This window comes from Girardinichthys multiradiatus, chromosome 23, assembly GCF_021462225.1.
Source record: "Girardinichthys multiradiatus isolate DD_20200921_A chromosome 23, DD_fGirMul_XY1, whole genome shotgun sequence".
NCBI lineage: Eukaryota > Metazoa > Chordata > Actinopteri > Cyprinodontiformes > Goodeidae > Girardinichthys > Girardinichthys multiradiatus.
The window spans coordinates 1,809,201-1,829,668 of NC_061815.1; the positions used below are offsets into that span (position 1 = coordinate 1,809,201).

General features: G+C 39.0%; 1 long non-coding RNA gene across 1 annotated transcript; it reads right to left on the minus strand.

The window, feature by feature from the left end:
• Positions 1-5,301: 5,301 nt before the first annotated feature.
• On the minus strand, positions 5,302-19,108 carry LOC124859822. Its single transcript, XR_007036198.1, has 3 exons — positions 19,005-19,108; positions 13,848-14,028; positions 5,302-5,553 (listed from the first exon to the last, which is right to left on the minus strand). It is a non-coding gene; the product is annotated as an uncharacterized LOC124859822 (long non-coding RNA).
• Between the last annotated feature and the right edge of the window lie 1,360 nt (positions 19,109-20,468).

The window sequence follows — 20,468 nt, forward strand, 5'->3', positions numbered from 1 at the left end:
CAGGGTGTGCTGATGTCTGGTTCCTGGAGTCGAAAGGAACGGGAAGCCGCCAGCTTGGTCCGCGTCCGAAAAGTTCAGGCGGAGATGAGAGAAATCCACAAGAAGGTAGTTCCTTAATTCTGTAGTTGAAAACCCAGAAGCTCAGAGAAACTCTGGAACGAAGTCGGAACTCAGCAAGGTAAACAAAGACTCAGGTAGAAACCTGCATGGGAACAAAATGCATAGTTACTTGGGTTTCAAAAACGAAGCACAAAATCCCTAGCAGCTGAGCTTGTTACCACTAAGGCAAACACTCTGGCAACAAAGTGCTGGCAGCCTCCCGTTTAAGTACTCCACCAAGCAATCAGCAGATGGAAAACACCTGTCACCCAGCGCACCTGAGAACTCCAGCACCAACTGAAACACTGAAAGGTTATGTAGACAAGTACACCAAACACACATGCACTCACACACACAGAATCTGACAACTGATGGTCATTTTTATACTAAAAACCACAACAATTGGGATACCTCTCTCTGTCAGATTGACCATAACCATTGAAAAAGAGAAGGGGTCATACTGGTAGCAGAAATGGAGGGTGTGTTTGCACCTCAACCATAACTGAGCTGGTTTAGGCTAAACCTGACTCCCCCTTACTGCATCCAACAGGGAGGGAAGATGACAGAGGTAAAAAATAAGGAAGATAGCTCAGGATAACCTAAGCCACTCTAACTATAAGCTTTATCAAAAAGGAAAGTTTTAAGCCCAGCCTTAAAAGTAGACAGGGTGTCTGCCTCACGGAGTAAAACTGGGAGCTAGTTCCACAGGAGAGGAGCCTGATAACTAAAGGATCTGCCTCCCATTCTACTTCTAAAGACTCTAGGAACCACCAGTAAACCTGCAGTGTGAGAACGAAGTGCTCTGTTAGGAACGTATGGAACAATCAGATCTCTGATGTATGATGGAGCTAAATCATCAATGGCTTTGTATGGAGGAGGAGAATTTTAAATTATATTCTGGAATTAAAAGGGAGCCAATGAAGGGAAGCTAAAGTAAGGGAAATATGATCTCTCTTATTAATTTTCATCAGAACTCTTGCTGCAGCATTTTGAATCAGCTGAAGGCTATTATCGGCACTTTGTGGACATCGTGACAGTAAAGAATTACAATAGTCCAGCCTTGAAGGAACAAATGCATGGACTAGTTTTTCAGCGTCACTCCTGGACAGGGTATTTCTAATTTTGGCAATGTTCCGGAGATGAAAGAAGGAAATCCTAGAAACCTGTTTAATATGGGATTTAAATGACATGTCCTGGTCAAAAATAACACCGAGGTTTTTTACTTTATTATCGGAGGTCAACTTAATGCCATCCAGGTTAAGTGATTGACTAAGCAGTTTTTTTTAAAGACTCCGGTCCCAAGACGACAACTTCTATCTTGTCTGAATTTAGTAGCAGAAAATTTAAAGTCATCCAAGTTATTATGTCTTCAAGACATGCTTGTAGTCTATCTAACTGGTTGGGCTCATCAGGATTCATGGATAAGTAAAGCTGAGTGTCATCAGCGTAACAGTGAAAATGTATTCTATGCTGTCTGATAGTTTTACCTATTGGAAGCATATATATAGTAAATAGATTTGGCCCAAGTACTGAACCCTGTGGTACTCCACAATTAACCCTGGAGTTTAAAGATGATTTATCATTTACAAACTGGAATCTGTCAGACAGATAAGATTTAAACCAGCCTAGCGCTGTTCCCCTGATCCCTACAACATATTCCAGCCTTTCTAAGAGAATATTGTGATCGACTTTATCAAATGCAGCACTGAGATCTAACAGGACAAGTACAGACAGAAGTCCATTATCTGAGGCTGGAAGAATATCATTAGTGACTTTCAGCAGAGCTGTTTCAGTGCTATGATGAGCTCGGAAGCCTGACTGAAACTCTTCAAACAGGTCATTGCTGTGTAAATGCTCACACATTTGATTAGCAACTATTTTCTCAAGAATTTTAGATAAGAATGGAAGATTGGATATAGGTCTGTAATTTATTAAGTCATCTTGATCAAGCAAAGGTTTCTTAAGCAAAGGTTTAATTACAGCTACCTTAAAAGCTTGTGGTACGTATCCATTTACTAAAGATAAATTAATCATATCTAAAATGGGGCTGGTAATCTGAGGGAACACTTCCTTAAATAATTTTGTTGGGATTGGGTCTAACATTCAAGTTGAATGTTTCGATGAAGCTAATGTTTCTGATAACTCAGGAAGCTCCACAGGATCAAAGCAGTCCAAACACAGATCAGGTTCTAGTTACTTCCAGTGTTGTCTCACTTGCTGAGGATGAAGTAATCATCTTCGGGAGTATGTCAAAGATTTTCTTTTTAATAGAATCAATGTTATTTTGGAAGAATCCCATAAAGTCATGACTGCTGAGAGCTAAGGGAATGGATGGCTCAACAAAAGCTATTGCTCTGTGTAAGTTTAGAAACTGCACTAAAGAGAAACCTAGGATTATTCTTATTATCTTCTATTAATGATGAGAAATAAGCTGTTCCGGCTTGGCGAAGTGTCTTTTTATACAACAGTAGGCTATTTTTTCAGATTAAGTAGGAATCCTCTAGGTGTGTAGAGCACCATTTTCTCTCCAATATTCTAAAATTGTGCTTTAAAATACGCAGCTCTGAAATAAACAAGGGAGCCAGCCTCCTATGAAAAATTACCTTATTTTTGCACCACGCAATGATGAAGTAACACTATGAACAAGAGAATCAATTTGTGAAGCGGCAGAAACAAAATTATTGCCCTCCACTGTGTTTTGCTGTAGTAATGAGGAAATCAAAAGTGGAACAGATTCTTTAAAGGTTGTTAAAGCATTGTCTGATAATGATCTACTATAATGAAATTTTCTTTCAGGTGTGGAGTACTCAGTTAAATTAAACTCAAAGGTTATTAAAATATGGTCAGACAGGACAGGTTTATGAGAAAATATTGTTATGTCTTTACACTCGATGCCATATGTCAGCACAAGGTCCAGAGAATGAAGACAAAGGTGGGTAGTTTTGTTAATGTTTTGAGCAAAGCATTATTTATAAAAAAATGTATACTAACATTGGATCAAGGCCAAGATACTAGTGAAGTGATGTTTTTCACATGAGTAGCTACCAGAAAAAAAAAAAGAACAAAAAAACAGATGGAACATGGTCCCACATATCCTTAGACCTCTGATTTCACACACACACACACACACACACACACACACACACACAGATTAGAAAATACAATGGCAGTGTATGTGTGTATGTAACCTTTGTTACGCAGGAGCAAACAAACCATAAACACTCACACATCCCATCTGATCCACCGGTTACCTAATCCACCATTACCAAAATGAACACTCATCTAATAGAATCAGAAGGGCCTCTTCCTGACCGAATCAGGCATGAATGGCAGATTAATAAAGAAGCACATGAAGAGAACAAGAAGGGAATGTGTGCAATTTAAACCAGAAAAGATTGTTGTTATTATTTGGATTCCAGTGAATGAGATTCAGTATATGCTAAATATGGATCATGGTCTCGAATTATCCACAGACTTTAACATTGCTAAAGTTGACACTATTATATAACAATTGTTTTTATTAGAGTGCAGATTAATTAGATGACTTACTACCTGAACTCCTGTTTTCTATAATTCATCTCTGGCTGATTTAGTCAGTTAACTGCATCTCTTTGTTTGTCTTGCTCAGTTCTATATAAGGACGAATTGTTAAACAACAGTTAATCTCAGATCAGAGGTAGCTTGACACTAAAGGAAAGTTTAAAACATGTAACAGTGGTGCATCGTTAAATGAGTTATCAGGAAAGAAAATGTAGAAATGATTATATAAGTGCCCATATAACCATACTATAACATGATATTTAACAAAACATATAAATGTTTAGGAATGTCAGCTTTTATTTGCATGTGCAGTTGTACACAATACTTAACTGTTCCTGAAACTGTTCCAAATATTTCCTAGTTCCACATTAAAATTTATGAAATGTATTTATTTCCTCTGATTATTTTTTATTGTTTTATTAAATGTTTGGGCATGAGTGAATTTTGTGATGTGATCAATTTGAGCTGGCAGATTATATTTTGAGTTTAATCTGCAGATATATGAAAATAATCTTGAGCTTCAGCTCTGCATGTTAGAGGCCGTGAATCACAACTTAATACTGTAGATCCCCATTTTGTTTACATAATGACATCCACTATTTAATGCCATCAGGATAATCCCATGGGATGATTTTGATTACTATTTACATTGTGAATAAATATTTGCACTTTGTTGTTTTAGTACTACTTATATATGAAGACTGAATTAAGGTTTGCAAACAAAACCCTCATATCTCAGGGACCATGATAACAAAACGAGTGTTTACTGAGATAAACATTTAAACATTTGGCACTATGTGGGCTAGTATGTTTATCAATATCCCTAGTCAACAGAAAACCAAACTGTCACTTGCGCCTGTTTGGAACCTTGTAATGAATTCTGTGTTGGGATAAAACCACAGTAATTCTTCTACTGTCAGCATGTGAAAGGTGTTTCAGGGAAGGTTCTTTAATAAGCCTGGTATACTGTTACTGCTGAATGTCACACACCTCCTGAGGTGCAAGTTCTCTATTAATCACAGAACTGAAAGAATACAAACTATCCACTAATTTTTCCATTTCTAAAAAGTGCTTTATCCACACCATCGGGCGAGAGGCATAGTTTACCTTGGACAGGTGAAAATAGAATAAACACTGAAGCATCTTTGGGTTCCCGGTCAATTTGTCTCTTCACCAGTTGATATCTCCATTTTGTATTTATTCATTGCCATTCTGCCCATTCCTTGCATTACACTCTATTGTAATTTACAGTAGCAGTTCAAATTATTTGGGTCCACTACACGTTTATTGGCAAAATTTTAAATATTTAGGTGCAACAAAGAAATTACGCAAGATCAGTTCAAACAGTTAAAAACAATTTAGTTTTAGGGTTTTATCCAAATTCATCAGTAATCCCACTTTAATGACTACTACAATTTTAAAAATGATACAGAACTATTATTCAAACATATATTTGAGAATTAGGTGTTGTCTCACACACCCCTGATGCCTCTGATCAAAAGCTACAGTACTGTACTTAGATGAAATTGTCAGGTTTAATCAACCTAAAATACCTATAACATCACTAAAAGAAGAGAAAGACAAGAGAATTAGTTTCTTACTCTCTGCGAGGAGAACGGACAGAGATGTGCTTTCTTTTACAAATCTCCTACCGCTCTGAAAACCATCTCTCCGACTCCTCTTTTTATTTAGGGTGGTCCCTAGTTACAATGAACGTTGCTGCTCTGAAGGATGGGGGAAAACAAACAACAGCAACATGATATAGGTCATGCACACCATTATCCTGTACTAACACGTTTGCATTGTCTCCATAATCTTAAGATATGTGCGATCTTTGTTCAACACAATCAGCTGTTGTCTTTGTGATGTCCTCAACTGTGACTGCATCATCTCGATTCCACCTTTCCTCCTTGCCTGCAACATGAAAGGCTATAAAAGTCAAATAGCAAAGGTAATAAAGAGGAAATGTAAGATAAATCTATATACAATTATTCCAACAGAAATACTATTAAGATAGAAAACATAAATCCTTAGACTGTTGAGTGTCACGTTTTTAGCATGTTAGCAACTTAGGAGAATTTTCAAAAAACATTCAGAGACAAGACGATTATCTTACACAAACAGGGAAAATGATACAAAAAGATAGCAAAGCCACTTAAGCAGAGGTCCAGTTGTATTTTTGGTTCTGATCCCCGTTTGGGACCGTTGACTCATACAATATAACAGATAATGACCGCTCATCGAACCCACATTTTGGCCTCCTGCTGGTTTAATGGATTAAATTACCTTGAAATAGTTTTGGTAATTTAACAGATGGAAGCTAGATGCCATTATCCATCCATCCGTCCCTGGTACGTCACAGGCAGATCCCTATTCCAACACAGATCCACAAAACAGACAAACTCCACACCAGCAGGCTAGAGCTGAGGTTTTAGCATGGGACCTTCTTGTTATGCTAATTGTTGTGCCACAGTGCAGCTCTCTCTGTGATTGTGCTGAGGTAATTCTAAAGCTGCATACATTTAAATCCCTCTGAAAGAACAACCTGTTTTATGACGGATTAAAAACATGTAGCAAAACCAGAAAAACAAGAGAGGACCTATTTATCCAATACATGACAAACATTTTAATTAATACAAAATCAAACAAGTATTCACATCTAACATACACTTAGGCAGTTTGTTAGCTGTACACCTTCCACATGCTGCATGCTTACAAAATAAAGTTGAAATCAAATGGGCCATATACAGTGGGGAGAACAAGTATTTGATACACTCCTTATTTTGCAGGTTTTCCCACTTGCAAAGCATGTAAGTCTTTACTTTACTTTACTTTACTTTACTTATCATAGATATTCTTCAGCTGTGAGTGATGTAATCTAAAACAAAAATCCAGAAAATCATATTGTATGAATTTTAAGTAATTAATTTGCATTGTATTGCATGACATAAGTATTTGATCACCTAACAACCAGTAAGAATTCCATCTCTCACAAGCCTGCTAGTTCTTCTTTAAGAAGTCCTCCTGTTCTCCACTCATTACCTGTATTAACTTCACCTGTTTGAACTCGTTTTCTGTATAAAAGACACCTGTCCACACACTCAATCAAATAAACTCCAACCTCTCCACAATGGCCAACACCAGAGAGCTGCATTAGGACATCAGGGATAAAATAGTAGACCTGCACAAGGCTGGGATTGGCTACAAGAAAATAGCCAAGCAGCTTGGTGAGAAGGCAACAACTGTGCAATTATAAGAAAATGAAAGAAGTTGGTCAATCTTCCTCGGTCTGGAGCTCCATGCAAGGTCTCACCTCATGGGGCATCAATGTTCATGAGGAAGGTGAGGGATCAGCCCAGAACTACACGGCAGGACTTAGTCAATGACCTAAAGACAGCTGGGACCACAGTCTCAAAGAAGACCACTAGTAACACATTATGCCGCGATGGATTAAAATCTTGCAGCGCACACAAGGACCCCCTGCTCAAGCCAGTGCATGTCCAGTGACCAGTTTGCCAGTGGCTCCATAAGAAGCATCTCAACGTCCTGGAGTGGCCTAGCCAGTCTCCAGACCTGAACCCAGTTGAAAATATTTTGAGGGAGCTGAAAGTCCATATTGCCCAGCGAATTAGGTTAATTTCATTGTGTTTCGCTTTGCTAACAGGTTCTAAGCCTTAATGCTGCAAAATATGCTTTGGGGTGGGTTTTAAAGTTATGACAAACTTTATTTCAATGAATAGTTTGAAATAGCCAAATTATGTCTATATCCACTTAAGCCACCATTTTAGAATGATAGTTGTCACAAAATTAAGAATCAGTTGTCCAAAAGGTTATGGTTTTCTAATTCTGTAAATCATTTTTAAAACATTATTTCATAAAACGAATATTATTTAAATTTTGTCTTCTGATTTGCATTGTAAACCTGGACAAACCAAATCTATTGTTGTACAATAATAGCTTTGGTTTGGCTAGGAAAAGATTTACTGTAGTGAAGTAATTATTAGAAAGATTTCAGCATGTAAAATAGTTATAGAAGAAGCGCTTTTTTTCAGTTGAAACATTTTATGGGACCATAAACATGAAATTTACTCCAGATGACAGTATTTCAAGTAATCCACACATACAAAAACATCAACGCAAATAAGTACACAGTAAAGGTATGGGTAAACAAATTAAATCACACAGGGTAAAAATGCATAGACCAAAACCATCTGAAATCTATCAGTATTTAGAAAGCATTCCTATTCCTGCTATTATGTGTCTTGAGCTTGTTTGCAAAAGAAAAGACTAAACATATTACCCAGGTTCCAGAGGAGTGATATAAATAAGGGGAAATGTGAAATTTAAACTCTTGGAAGATCAATATTCAGTAGTCAAATCCTGAAATAATAGAAGTTTAATGTTTCACTTTGGAACATCCATTTTTGATCCCCTTCACTTAACTGTCCCCAGAGACAGACAACATGATGGTGTAAGTTGGTCTCCAGTACTGACAGATTTGGCTGGAGGGTGTGGCCGTGGCAATGTAATGAAGTGCAACATCAAGCCATGGCCTTACGTTTGTCTCTAAATTACAAACGCAAAGTCCGGTTTCTCTAAATTGAATATGGTTGATCTTTGTGAACCCCCAAACAGCTCTATTTGATTACATTGGAAATTGAATCAACAGCGCCCCATAGGGAACTTTAACCGCTTTATCTACCTCATACTTCATCGGATCAACACCAGATTTTGTGTGGTTCATCATGGAATACTGTTATGGTAGCTTCCTCACAGTGTTGTTGAGTGTCTGAAGCTATAAGAATATAATCTACATACAACAGGACTTGACTATGTTCAGGCACCTCACAGGTGCTCATAGAGTATCTTAAGGCTTGTGTATATACATGTGGACTTTCACTGAAGCCTTGTGGTAGTCTGGTCTAAGTGTATTTTTTCCCTTTAAACTGAAAGCCAAATAAATGCTGTGACTCTTCATGCAGTGGTACTGTAAAGAAAGCATTGCTAAGATCTACCACTGAGAAATATTTTTTATCTGGAGTTAATGAATGCAGTAATGTATGTGGATTCGGGACGTCTGGAACCACATGTCACACTATTTTATTTATCGGTCTAAGATCCTGAACCATCCTCCACTTTCCTGTGCTGGCTTTCTGCACTGGAAAGATAGGTGTGTTGCATGTAGCATCAGGTGCTTCCCTTAATATTCCTGATTTCTGTTTTACTGGCTCAATACCCTCTTCAGCTTCTGGCTTCAAGGGGTACTGGCGAATTACTGGCCGTTCTTCAGATATTAATTTAACCTTATATGGTGGAAACCCCTTTATAAGTCTTACATCAGTCGATGATTGGGACCACAGTTCAGGTGGGACAACAGCTAGGGCAGGGTGCCTGTTGCTCTCTTTGCTTTCAGCTAGGCCCTGTATCTGTCACTTTGCCTCATCCAAATGTGTCTTTGGAAGGACTTTGACTGTCCACCCTAGAGTGAGTTTCCAGATTCCTGTGTTAGGATCTATTTTCCAGTCAGAGCTGTTAATGCCTCATATCTCCCTCTTTCAGCACGCTGTATGACGTTTTCTAATTCTTCCCACTGACCCCCCACGGGTTTAGTTAATGACAGATGAGGTGTACTGCCTTTAAACTGTTGGAACTGTCTTCCTGACAGTATGATTGAGGTGGAGGATTTCTCTGTTTTGGGGTCAATATACAGATGCTGTATGGTAACAGTCTGATTATTTTCTCTATGAAAAACAGTATCATACTGATAATCTGGCCCTGCAGTATTTTTATATCTCATGGTTACATGGAGCTCAGTATCTGGCATGTACTGTGCCTCCTGGGAAGTTTGTTTTTCTCTGGTTCTCCTCAGCAGTTCTCGAGCTGTTGGTGTGGGGCCTAGATTGAGGGACCAGTAATAATGCGGCTGTGAGAGTTAATTTAGGACTAGGGCCCCTTCTTCCACTACAGCTTTCATACCTGTTTCTGTTGATACTATCTTTATATGCAACTTTTGCATAAGATCTCTTCCCAACAGGTTTACTGGGCATTTTTGACTTATCAGAACGGGAGCCTGACAAGTAAGTTTTGTCTCAGGTTATGTTATTGTTACTGGTGCACTTAGGTAATGTACCTCTGATGTGCCAGCTGCTGATCTAACATGCACTGCGGTGTTAGAATATTTTACTCTGGGTGGAGGTTTAGTTAGCACAGTTCTACATGCCCCTGTATCACACAAACAGCTATATGCTTTTCCATTTATTATTATGTTTTTATATGGCAAATCTTGCATCCTACTCAGTGCTATAAGTTCCAATGCTGCTTGTATGTCAACTTCCTCTATTTCACTACTGTTTCTCTCTGCTAGTGGGGGAGGAGGTGGGGGCTGTGGCTGTAATTATCAATTCTGGGTAGAGTTGGGGTTATACACCCGCTTTTCATTACATTCTCTTGCAAAATGTCCTGGCTCATTGCAAATCCAGCAATTGTCATCTCTTGCGCCAGGGTTTTGTAAAATTGTCCTACATTCTCTAGCATAATGCCCTATTTTTCCACACCTCAGACACACATTGCTCTGTGTGTAACTGTGTCGTGGCCCTCCTCCTCCTCCTCTGTGACCTCTAAATCCCCTTCATCCTCTTTGCCCGCTTGCCCCTGAGCGATGCAAAGCCATTAAACTGTCTTGCATTCCAAACGTATCTGTCTTCCTATCTCGCTGTGTTTTATGAGCGTGCTGTGCGTATTCTAAAGCTTGTGTAACAGTTCCTGTATTTTGATGAACCCAGTGTTTGCCTATATACCGTCTGAGTTCAATTTTAAGGCCTTGCAAAAAGGCTCTCTTCAACTCTTGCTGATAGGCTCCTGCCTCTGCTTCATCATATGGTATAGCAGAGTTTGCTCTAAAAACACGTCTCACCATATCCAAAAAATCTTGTGGGTCTTCTTCATCCTTCTGTTTGCATTGTGAGATTTTACCATAATCTGCTGTCTGTATATAAACTCTTTGAATTCTTTCAAAGAGTAAGTGTAAGGCGTCCCTTAAATCTAGTGAATTATGTGCTAATATGTCACCATTGTCATCGAATCCAGTGAAACCTCCTGCTACTCTGCACCAGCGGTGGCCAAACAGCTGGGTAAAACACTGGAGCATCTCTCTGCCATTAAGATGAAAGCTTCCTCTGAGTTCTGTAATAGCTGCTAGAAATTCCTCTACGCCTTCTTGTATCGATGGGATTCCTTTTAAAGCATCAGTTCTGTCTTCCTGTGTCCATGGTCTATATACTAGAATAGTTGGCGGCTGTCGGTGATTAGCGTCACCTACGTTTGGATTTGCTACCTCAACTAGAGGGAATGTGTCTCCCTCTAAATTTATTTCAGATGGATGAAATGTCTGTTCGTGAGCCATTAAGGCTTCGCCTGGGTACATGCTAGGAATTGTTTTCCTATCTTTACTCCTAGTTCGCACTCCTGTACAACCCCAGGAATTAGGAGACCAGGGCTCACTAGAAGAGCTCTGTTCTTCTGTTTTAGAAGAATTGCTTAATTTTTCTTGCTTACTTATAGGAGTTTTAGGAACTGCTACAGCTCCTTCTATCTCTCCTCCAATTTGTTGTGCTGCAGCCTCCTGGCCTGCTTCCTGCACGGCAGGGGGTCGAACACCTCGCTGTCTGGATGCGACCACTGTTTCCTCATGTGGGCGCACCAAGACTGCAGCTGTCAGCTTCTCCATTCGTTTCTCCTCCTTATCTTGCCTCTGAATGTTTCTTAATTTACTTTGTTCCAGCCATTTGTCTGAGAATTTATACTCGACCTTTCTCCTTTTCGTTTTAGTTGGTTTCTTGGTATTCATTATTTTGTATTTTAAATCCCTTTGTAATTTTAAGATATTGTTAATATTTAGTTTACCTAAGAAACCATGTTTTCTATTCTATCTATGACAGATCATACCTGCTCCTTTTACATAATTCTCCATAAATTTTACATCTCCTTCTAAGTTAATTAGTTTACTTTGTTTCTTCCCCATTATGTTTAATTTTAGTTCACAATACTTTAAATGTCCCAAATAGAAATTCAGTGGCATGAAATTCAAGGAGAGGACATTAACACACCCTTCTACTGCGACTAATCCGCAGCGGTGTTAATTTTCTGGGATTAAACCCGACCTTTATCTCCAAGAATCACCAATATGTCTTTCAATTCTGGGCAAAAGAAAACACAAGACTAGCAGAATCCTACAAAGATTCCTCCAAAATGCTTAGTCTTCCAAACACACAAAACAGCACTCACACAGTTAGTATTTTAACATATTTATGTCCCTTCAGCAATACAGGTCCTTCTCAAAATATTAGCATATTGTGATAAAGTTCATTATTTTCCATAATGTCATGATGAAAATTTAACATTCATATATTTTAGATTCATTGCACACTAACTGAAATATTTCAGGTCTTTTATTGTCTTAATACGGATGATTTTGGCATACAGCTCATGAAAACCCAAAATTCCTATCTCACAAAATTAGCATATTATTAAAAGGGTCTCTAAACGAGCTATGAACCTAATCATCTGAATCAACGAGTTAACTTTAAACACCTGCAAAAGATTCCTGAGGCTTTTAAAACTCCCAGCCTGGTTCATTATTCAAAACCCCAATCATGGGTAAGGCTGCCGACCTGACTGCTGTCCAGAAGGCCACTATTGACACCCTCAAGCAAGAGGGTAAAACACAGAAAGAAATTTCTGAACGAATAGGCTGTTCCCAGATTGCTGTATCAAGGCACTTCAGTGGGAAGTCTGTGGGAAGGAAAAGGTGTGGCAGAAAACGCTGCACAACGAGAAGAGGTGACCGGACCCTAAGGAAGATTGTGGAGAAGGGCCAATTCCAGACCTTGGGGGACCTGCGGAAGCAGTGGACTGAGTCTGGAGTAGAAACATCCAGAGCCACCGTGCACAGGCGTGTGCAGGAAATGGGCTACAGGTGCTGCATTCCCCAGGTCAAGCCACTTTTGAACCAGAAACAGCAGCAGAAGCGCCTGACCTGGGCTACAGAGAAGCAGCACTGGACTGTTGCTCAGTGGTCCAAAGTACTTTTTTTGGATGAAAGCAAATTCTGCATGTCATTCGGAAATCAAGGTGCCAGAGTCTGGAGGAAGACTGGGGAGAAGGAAATGCCAAAATGCCAGAAGTCCAGTGTCAAGTACCCACAGTCAGTGATGGTCTGCTGCTGGTGTTGGTCCACTGTGTTTTATCAAGGGCAGGGTCAATGCAGCTAGCTATCAGGAGATTTTGGAGCACTTCATGCTTCCATCTGCTGAAAAGTTTTATGGAGATGAAGATTTCATTTTTCAGCACGACCTGGCACCTGCTCACAGTGCCAAAACCACTGGTAAATGGTTTACTGACCATGGTATCACTGTGCTCAATTGGCCTGCCAACTCTCCTGACCTGAACCCCATAGAGAATATGTGGGATATTGTGAAGAGAACATTGAGAGACTCAAGACCCAACACTCTGGATGAGCTAAAGGCCACTATCGAAGCATCCTGGGCCTCCATAAGACCTCAGCAGTGCCACAGGCTGATTGCCTCCATGCCACGCCGCATTGAAGCAGTCATTTCTGCAAAAGGATTCCCGACCAAGTATTGAGTGCATAACTGTACATGATTATTTGAAGGTTGACGTTTTTTGTATTAAAAACACTTTTCTTTTATTGGTCGGATGAAATATGCTAATTTTGTGAGATAGGAATTTTGAGTTTTCATGAGCTGTATGCCAAAATCATCTGTATTAAGACAATAAAAGTTAGTGTGCAATGAATCTAAAATATATGAATGTTAAATTTTCATCATGACATTATGGAAAATAATGAACTTTATCACAATATGCAAATATTTTGAGAAGGACCTGTATGTATGGTCGACCTAGCTTAGTTCATGAGCTCTCTTTATTATTCAACACTTAATTTCATTCCCTTCCGGCGGAATGTTACCAACCAAATTATCCAGTTCACTTTACGGCGCCTAGTCGTCTCTGATCTCCTTGCGGCGAGATTCTACCTAAATTTATCACTATTTCTTTGCGGCGAAATAAAACCTATCCAATGCAGTGTCCTTACCGGCGACACACTACCAAACGACTTTTAAGTACTTTTCTTATTTTATTTCTATAGCGCTTACTCTTACCTCATGTACTGTATTTTAAAACTGTCTCACCTCTGAGCTGACTTCTAGGTGACTCTGTCGGACCTCCAGAGTCACCTGGCATCGAGCAAGGAAATAACCCACCGGCCAGATGCGAATGTCACACACTGGGACTTTCAGCCATCAGGCCTAGATGTGGCTGTGCGGCAGCGCTTAACTCGACATCAGGCTGTTCCCGGAGATCTGCCAGTCACTGCAAAGAAAGATAAAATCAGTTTAGTTCTTATAATATCCGGCTCAAAGGACCAAATTAATGATAGGTATTATTTAGTCAACTCAGAGGTAAGGAACGACACAGAGTCAGTTATACTTGCGGCAAGGGTAGCTGTGCAATACAAACTACGAAGTATTAGCCCCCTCTCTCTTTATTTATACATGCTTGGTCACACACATTTCAAACATCATTCAGGGTGGGGGTGTGTGTGTGTGTGTGTGTGTGGGGGGGGGGGGGTCAGAAAGGTTAGGGTTCATTTGTCTTGATTATCAACAAACAGAGGAAGTGGGAAGTGGGGACCTGGTGAATAGCCCCCAGATGCTGCTAATAAAATAATAAAACAATAAAAGAATAAAAGCATAACTCATTTTTGTGACCATCTCCCTTCCTGTAACATGTAAGGAGGGAAAAGCACCTACATGAGTGATAAAAAATACAAAAGATATAAAAACACTAACAGGCTCTGATGCTGCTACCCCAGCAGATGATAGCAGAGGAGATCATACTGTCCACAACAGACTTATAGAAGACATGCACCATCTTGTTGGAAACACCGAATGTCCTAAGTTTCCTCAAGAAGTACAGTTTGCTCTGTCCTTTCTTGTAAACAGCTTCACAGTTGCAGCTCCACTCTAGTCTGTTGTCCATGTGAACACCGAGGTATTTATACTTCTCCACCACCTCCACTTCTTCTCCCATGATGGAAATAGTGTTGACCTATTCCTATTTCTCTTAAAATCTACAATCATGTCCTTTTTTTATTCATGATCATTAATTACCCCATTAGAAATATTTAAAGAGTAAAAACAGCTCATATTAATATTTACATATTTATTTATCCTCTGCTGTTCTTATACAATGCTTTTTTTGGTTTTTCAACTAACTGTAGAGAAAAAGTCCTCGCTAGTAGCTTTACACTGAGAAAAAAGGTTAATGTGTTCACTGCTTATTGCACCCATAATATGTAACCTGCTAATCAAAAAAAAGAAAAAGGAAACTGTGGGAATATTTTTTTATTAGCATCCATGTGTTTATTGTGTTTAACAGTTATTAGAGGAATGGGTAATTCTTTTCAGGTGAAAGAGGATGAGGACATCGAAAATGCATTCCCTCGATGTAAGTACTGGTGACCTCTCGGGTTTGCATGGGGCTCAAACGTTTTGTGCAAAACACGTCTTAGAAAATACCATCCCCCTGAGGATGTCTTGGAAGGAGACAATATATGAGTCCATCTGCTCCCAAACTAGATGCTCCAACTTGATCCAAAATTGTGACCATATAAGGAGTTGTTTTTGCCAAGGAAAGTAGCGAGCCTTGGCTATCTAAGGAAGCATTGGGTCTGTTATCAGTTCCTATCCCACCCCCTAGTGCATGCTTGTATAAAAGAACTGTGCTGTCTCCACTTTTTACTACTACTACTACTACTATACTTTTTGGCTTCGACAAGCTGATTGTTTTCAGTGGAGCGAAAAAGGTCACTGTATGCATACAATCTGTTAAAATAATTATTTTTTCTGATCCAATACAGTTTAAACGATTGCATTTAATTCTCCTGTGATTCTTTTGCTAATTACCAGTCTTACTGTGTGTGTCATATTTCCTATGAAACCTAAGTATGTGGCAGTGATAACAGAATAACAGATGTGTAACTTTAACCTTGTAAAATAATTTTACATCCCACCCTGAATGTTTTCATAGGTGCAAAAACAAGTTGCTGAAGTTGGTATTGAATTGTATTGTTCCATATTATAAATAATAAGCTATGTTAACAGCATTACCACATATGGGGATAACTCCTTTTTTGACTGCCATTGTTTCTCCTAAATACTGTAGATGCATAGAATTGTGTACTGCTCAATATGCTGTTTTAGCTTGGATACAAAGGGAGTCAGCCTTGCTAACAGAACCTAATTGCAAGAACAAGTGTATGGTAATACTGACAGCAGGCCCTTTATATTGTTAAATGGCAATGTTATTACTAAAAAACAATGGCAGCAGCACAGCCAGAGCAGTCAACAGAGAAAACCCAGGAAATATGCCAGTAAACACAGATGGTGCCAGAAATGACCATTTAGACATTTCTGACTATTGTTAAATATTAACCTGCAATAAATGTTTTTTTTCTGCATGAACATGGCTTATAATATTACCATGGTTATCCTCAATTACTGGCACAAGTAGCATTTTATATCAGACACCCTCACATTCATGCACACAGGCACACAAGGAAATGAGGTGTGCTGGTTTTTTCATGGTTGCATGGAGAAAAGAGCCAATTAGCAAGCATCCAGATGCTGTTTGGCTAACATCTGCTCTGGAGGAGAGCATGCACATAAACAATTATATAGATGCAAAGAATCAGGCTTCCAAAGAGCATAAAGTAGAAAAAATCATGTAAACATCTCAAAGAGAAAGAACAAAATGTGTGACACACACACATATATATATATATGTGTGTGTGTGTGTCTGAGTGGGAGACATGAAGAGAATACAGGCAGAAAAATAGAATAAAAGAGAGACATATACAGTGGAAGATACACAAAGAAATTAATAGAACATTGAGGAGTGAATCAGCCAATCAGCAAAGAGTGTCAGTGTAACTTGACACCTGCAGCATTCCTAATGCAGCACCTCACTATCGTCTCCCCCTGGCCTGGGCTTTTAACATGGAGGTGCATTATCCCAAATGACTGCCCATAACTCGGAAACCGTAAGGGCTATCGACGTCATTCTTGGGCCGTTTTTCTCAGAACAGACAGAGGAAAGAGAATATTAACACTTTTTTCCTGAAAATATAATATTAAAGGCACAACACTAGGTGAAAAGAAAGTGGAAAATGGAGAAAAAGACAAAACTGCCTGACGATGCTCTCGAACAATGTACAATAACTAGGACACTATAAGGACTATCGATTTGATTCATGCACTGTATGAATCAGCAGGACGTGCTGAACAATCATGATGCTTCTCAAGTTTCTACAAAACTCTGTCTGGGAGTTCTGGCCCTGTGAAAAGGTGGATCATTTTGAGCATTTTTAACCTGAGTGAAGGTGAACTTTTCACTCTCAAAAAAACCTACTTCACAAGAAAACGATAAAAGGTATCCAAATATTTTTTGGACATATAAGAAAAACAAAAACAAACAGGTAATGTCCTAAAAAAGGCAAATGTGTTCTTTAGCTAAGAGAGAAGAGAGGACAAAGAGAAGCTAAAATGCTAACATTAGCATATTGGCTATCAGTAGCATAAAGGCGAAGGAAATTTTTTCCTGGTTCTGGTGGAGAGTCCCTAACTGGTTCTGATGGAATTTTCCTCTTGGTTCTGATGGAGTTTGGGTCCAGTTCTGATGGAGATTTTCTCCAGGTTCTGCTGGATTTTGGAACTGGTTCTGATAGAGGTTTCTTTCTGGTTCTGATTGAGTTTGGACCTGGTTCTGATGGATTTTGGACAAGGTTCTGGTGTAGTTTGGGTCTGTTTCTGATGGAGATTTATTCCAGGTTCTGATGGATATTGGACAAGGTTCTGATAGAGGATCTTCCTGGTTCTGGCAGATTTTGGACCTGGTTCTGATGGAAGGTTCCTAACTGGTTCTGATGGAGATTTCCTCTTGGTTCTGATGGAGTCTGTGTCTGGTTCTGGTAGAGACTTGTTCCAGGTTCTGATGTGCTAACAGCCTATATGCAAAACTCTATGAAACTGCCTTTTAAATTTAATCAATGTTGTCTAGCTGTTGGAAGAACAGTACATGCTTTTTAAGTACTCAACACAAAATGGCAACCATGTAGTTGCTTCCTATGAAGATGGTCAAAGGGTTAGGGGTCGGGTCAGGTTTAGGCCATTGAAATGAATGAAATTGAATGGAAGTCAATGCAAAGTCCTTACAAAGTGAGTAAAACAGGGATGTGTGTGTGTGTGTGTGTAAGGAGTTTGTATTGATTTTCATTGACTTCCATTCATTTCTTTGGCTTAACCCTGACCCTACTTCATAGAGAGCAACTACATGGCAGCAATTTTGTGTTGAGTACTTAAGCAGCATGTACTGCTGTTTCCACAGCTAGATAACAGTGATTAGTCTTAAAGGGCAATTTCATACACACTATTGCATATAGGCTGTTGTAAGCATTATAGATGGACTACATTAATGATAGCCAACATGCTAGTGTTAGCCATGAAACTAATGTTAGCATTTAAGCTAATGTTAGCATTTATGCTAATTTTCACTTATAGTCCTAAATGAAGATTTTGAATCCAGTAAGTTCATTATAGACAACATGCTAGTGTTAGTCCACATGCTCATGTTAGCATGTAAGCTAACCTTAGCATTTAGGTTAATATTCACTTATAGGCCTCAATGAAGATTTTGAATGGAGTATGTTCATTATAGCCAGCATGCTAGTGTTAGCCCACATGCTCATTTAGCTCATTTAAGCTAATTTTCACTTACAGAGATAAATGAACATATTAAATGGAGTAAGTTAATATTAGCCAATATGCTAGTGTTAGCCCACATGCTAATGTAAGCATTTAAGCTTATATTAGCATGTAGGCTAATTTTCACTTATAGGGCTAAATGAATATATTGAATGGAGTAAGTTGATTATAGCCAACATGCATGTGTTAGCCAACATGCTAATGTTAGCATTTAAGCTAACATAAACATATAGGCTTATTTTCACTCATAGGGCTAAATTAACTTATGAAATGGAGTGAGTTAATATTAGCCAACATGCTAGTGTTAGCCCACATGCCAATGTTAACATATAAGCTAATCTTAGCATTTAGGATTATTTTCACTTATAGGGCTAAATTAACATTTTAAATGGAATAAGTAACACATAATACTGCATTTCAGATACTCTGTTGGGAAACAAGTTGGTAGAACTCCAAGCCCTACAAAGGACCCAGCCAATTTCACATTGCCCATCAGAATCGATGGAAGAGATGGTTTGAACTTACTCCTTCTCCCTCTTCTCTTTGCTCCTGCTCTGCATCCACGGCACCTCCTTTCCAACTTATCTAGGATTCTGGGTTGTAGTTGAAGTAGTATTTGAGCTTTTGAGATATTAATCAGCTGCTCTGGGTTGTAAAAAACAACAAAAAAACATTGTGTTGCTATGGTGACGCATTATAACAAATGTTCAAAAGTAAAAAAAGTATCAACAAAAATCCTTCCAGCTGCATAGCATCCGATACTAATGAGGATATTTGTCCAAAAAATCAATTCTTATACACCACAAGAGGAATTTGAGTTCTCAAAAAGAAATAATTGGAATGAAAGTAACAGAACCCCTCCAACCTGCTGCCACCTTGAGCTGCGCAATTCAAGTTAGAGATTAAACAGCAATGAAAGACTTTATCAGGGTGTTTTGGACCAAAGGGGGTTCAGTTTTTTATCTAGGGATGGCTTTCTTTTTCACAACCTGAGTTGGAAATGTCTAATGCAGTTATTGGTGGATCCTTCCCTGATTTACATGTGTTTTTTGAAGGATTTTTGTGTATGGAAATGGGTTACCTTCACAAATCATATTATTTATCCCAGTATCCCAGCTATTTTAGCCAACAAGCACTGCATATGAATGCTTCACAACCCCGATCAGTTTAATAGCACTGACAAATTAGAATTAAACACAGATTTACAGAAAGATTTATTAACACCACCTGGAAATACAAAAACAATCAACCGATTTGAAGAAACATTTTCTTTTCTTTAGCTGCATAATATGTTGCATATGTGTTGTTTCAAACCTTGAGTTAAACATTTTATCCTGCTGGTGGAAAAGCTAAGCAAACATGAGCAATAAGGTGACAGTCTCAACAAAAGAGAAGGATGTGACAGAGAAGACATGACGTGGAAGACCATGCAAGCAGCCCCAGGAAGCAAGTAGGTCCCTAACTCCACAGGCCCCAGTAGCAACCATAAACAAGATGACTGCCAAGGCAAAAAAGCAGGCCCCAACTGCAGGAAGAAGACACTTGGGAAGATCCGAGAAGGAGGAGGAGGTACACTAAAAGAATCATCTGAGGAAGAACCAATAATTCCACATGCTAATTCACTCTACATTCTGACTTAGTGTCATCCAGAAACTGGTCTATATCAACACCAGTACAACCATATGAGCACTGTTCACGACAAAACCCTGCCTCAAAGTGCAGGGTTCACACAAGTATACCATTAAGTAGTACTATTTCAAACTAAATGGACTGTGCAAAGTACACTCTGAGGGGTGTGTTAGTCTAGTCACCTAAAGATTGTTTGAACATTATTCCTGTTTAGTGTTGTTTCTTATGTCTGCAATAGTTCAACATTTAGGCTTTATTGTATTGTAGGTTTTGTAGGTTACTGATGGCAATGGTGTCCATTTCATGCTGAGGTCATTTTTTTTTCTCTGTGTGAATCAGAGCATCGTTTCTGTACAACAA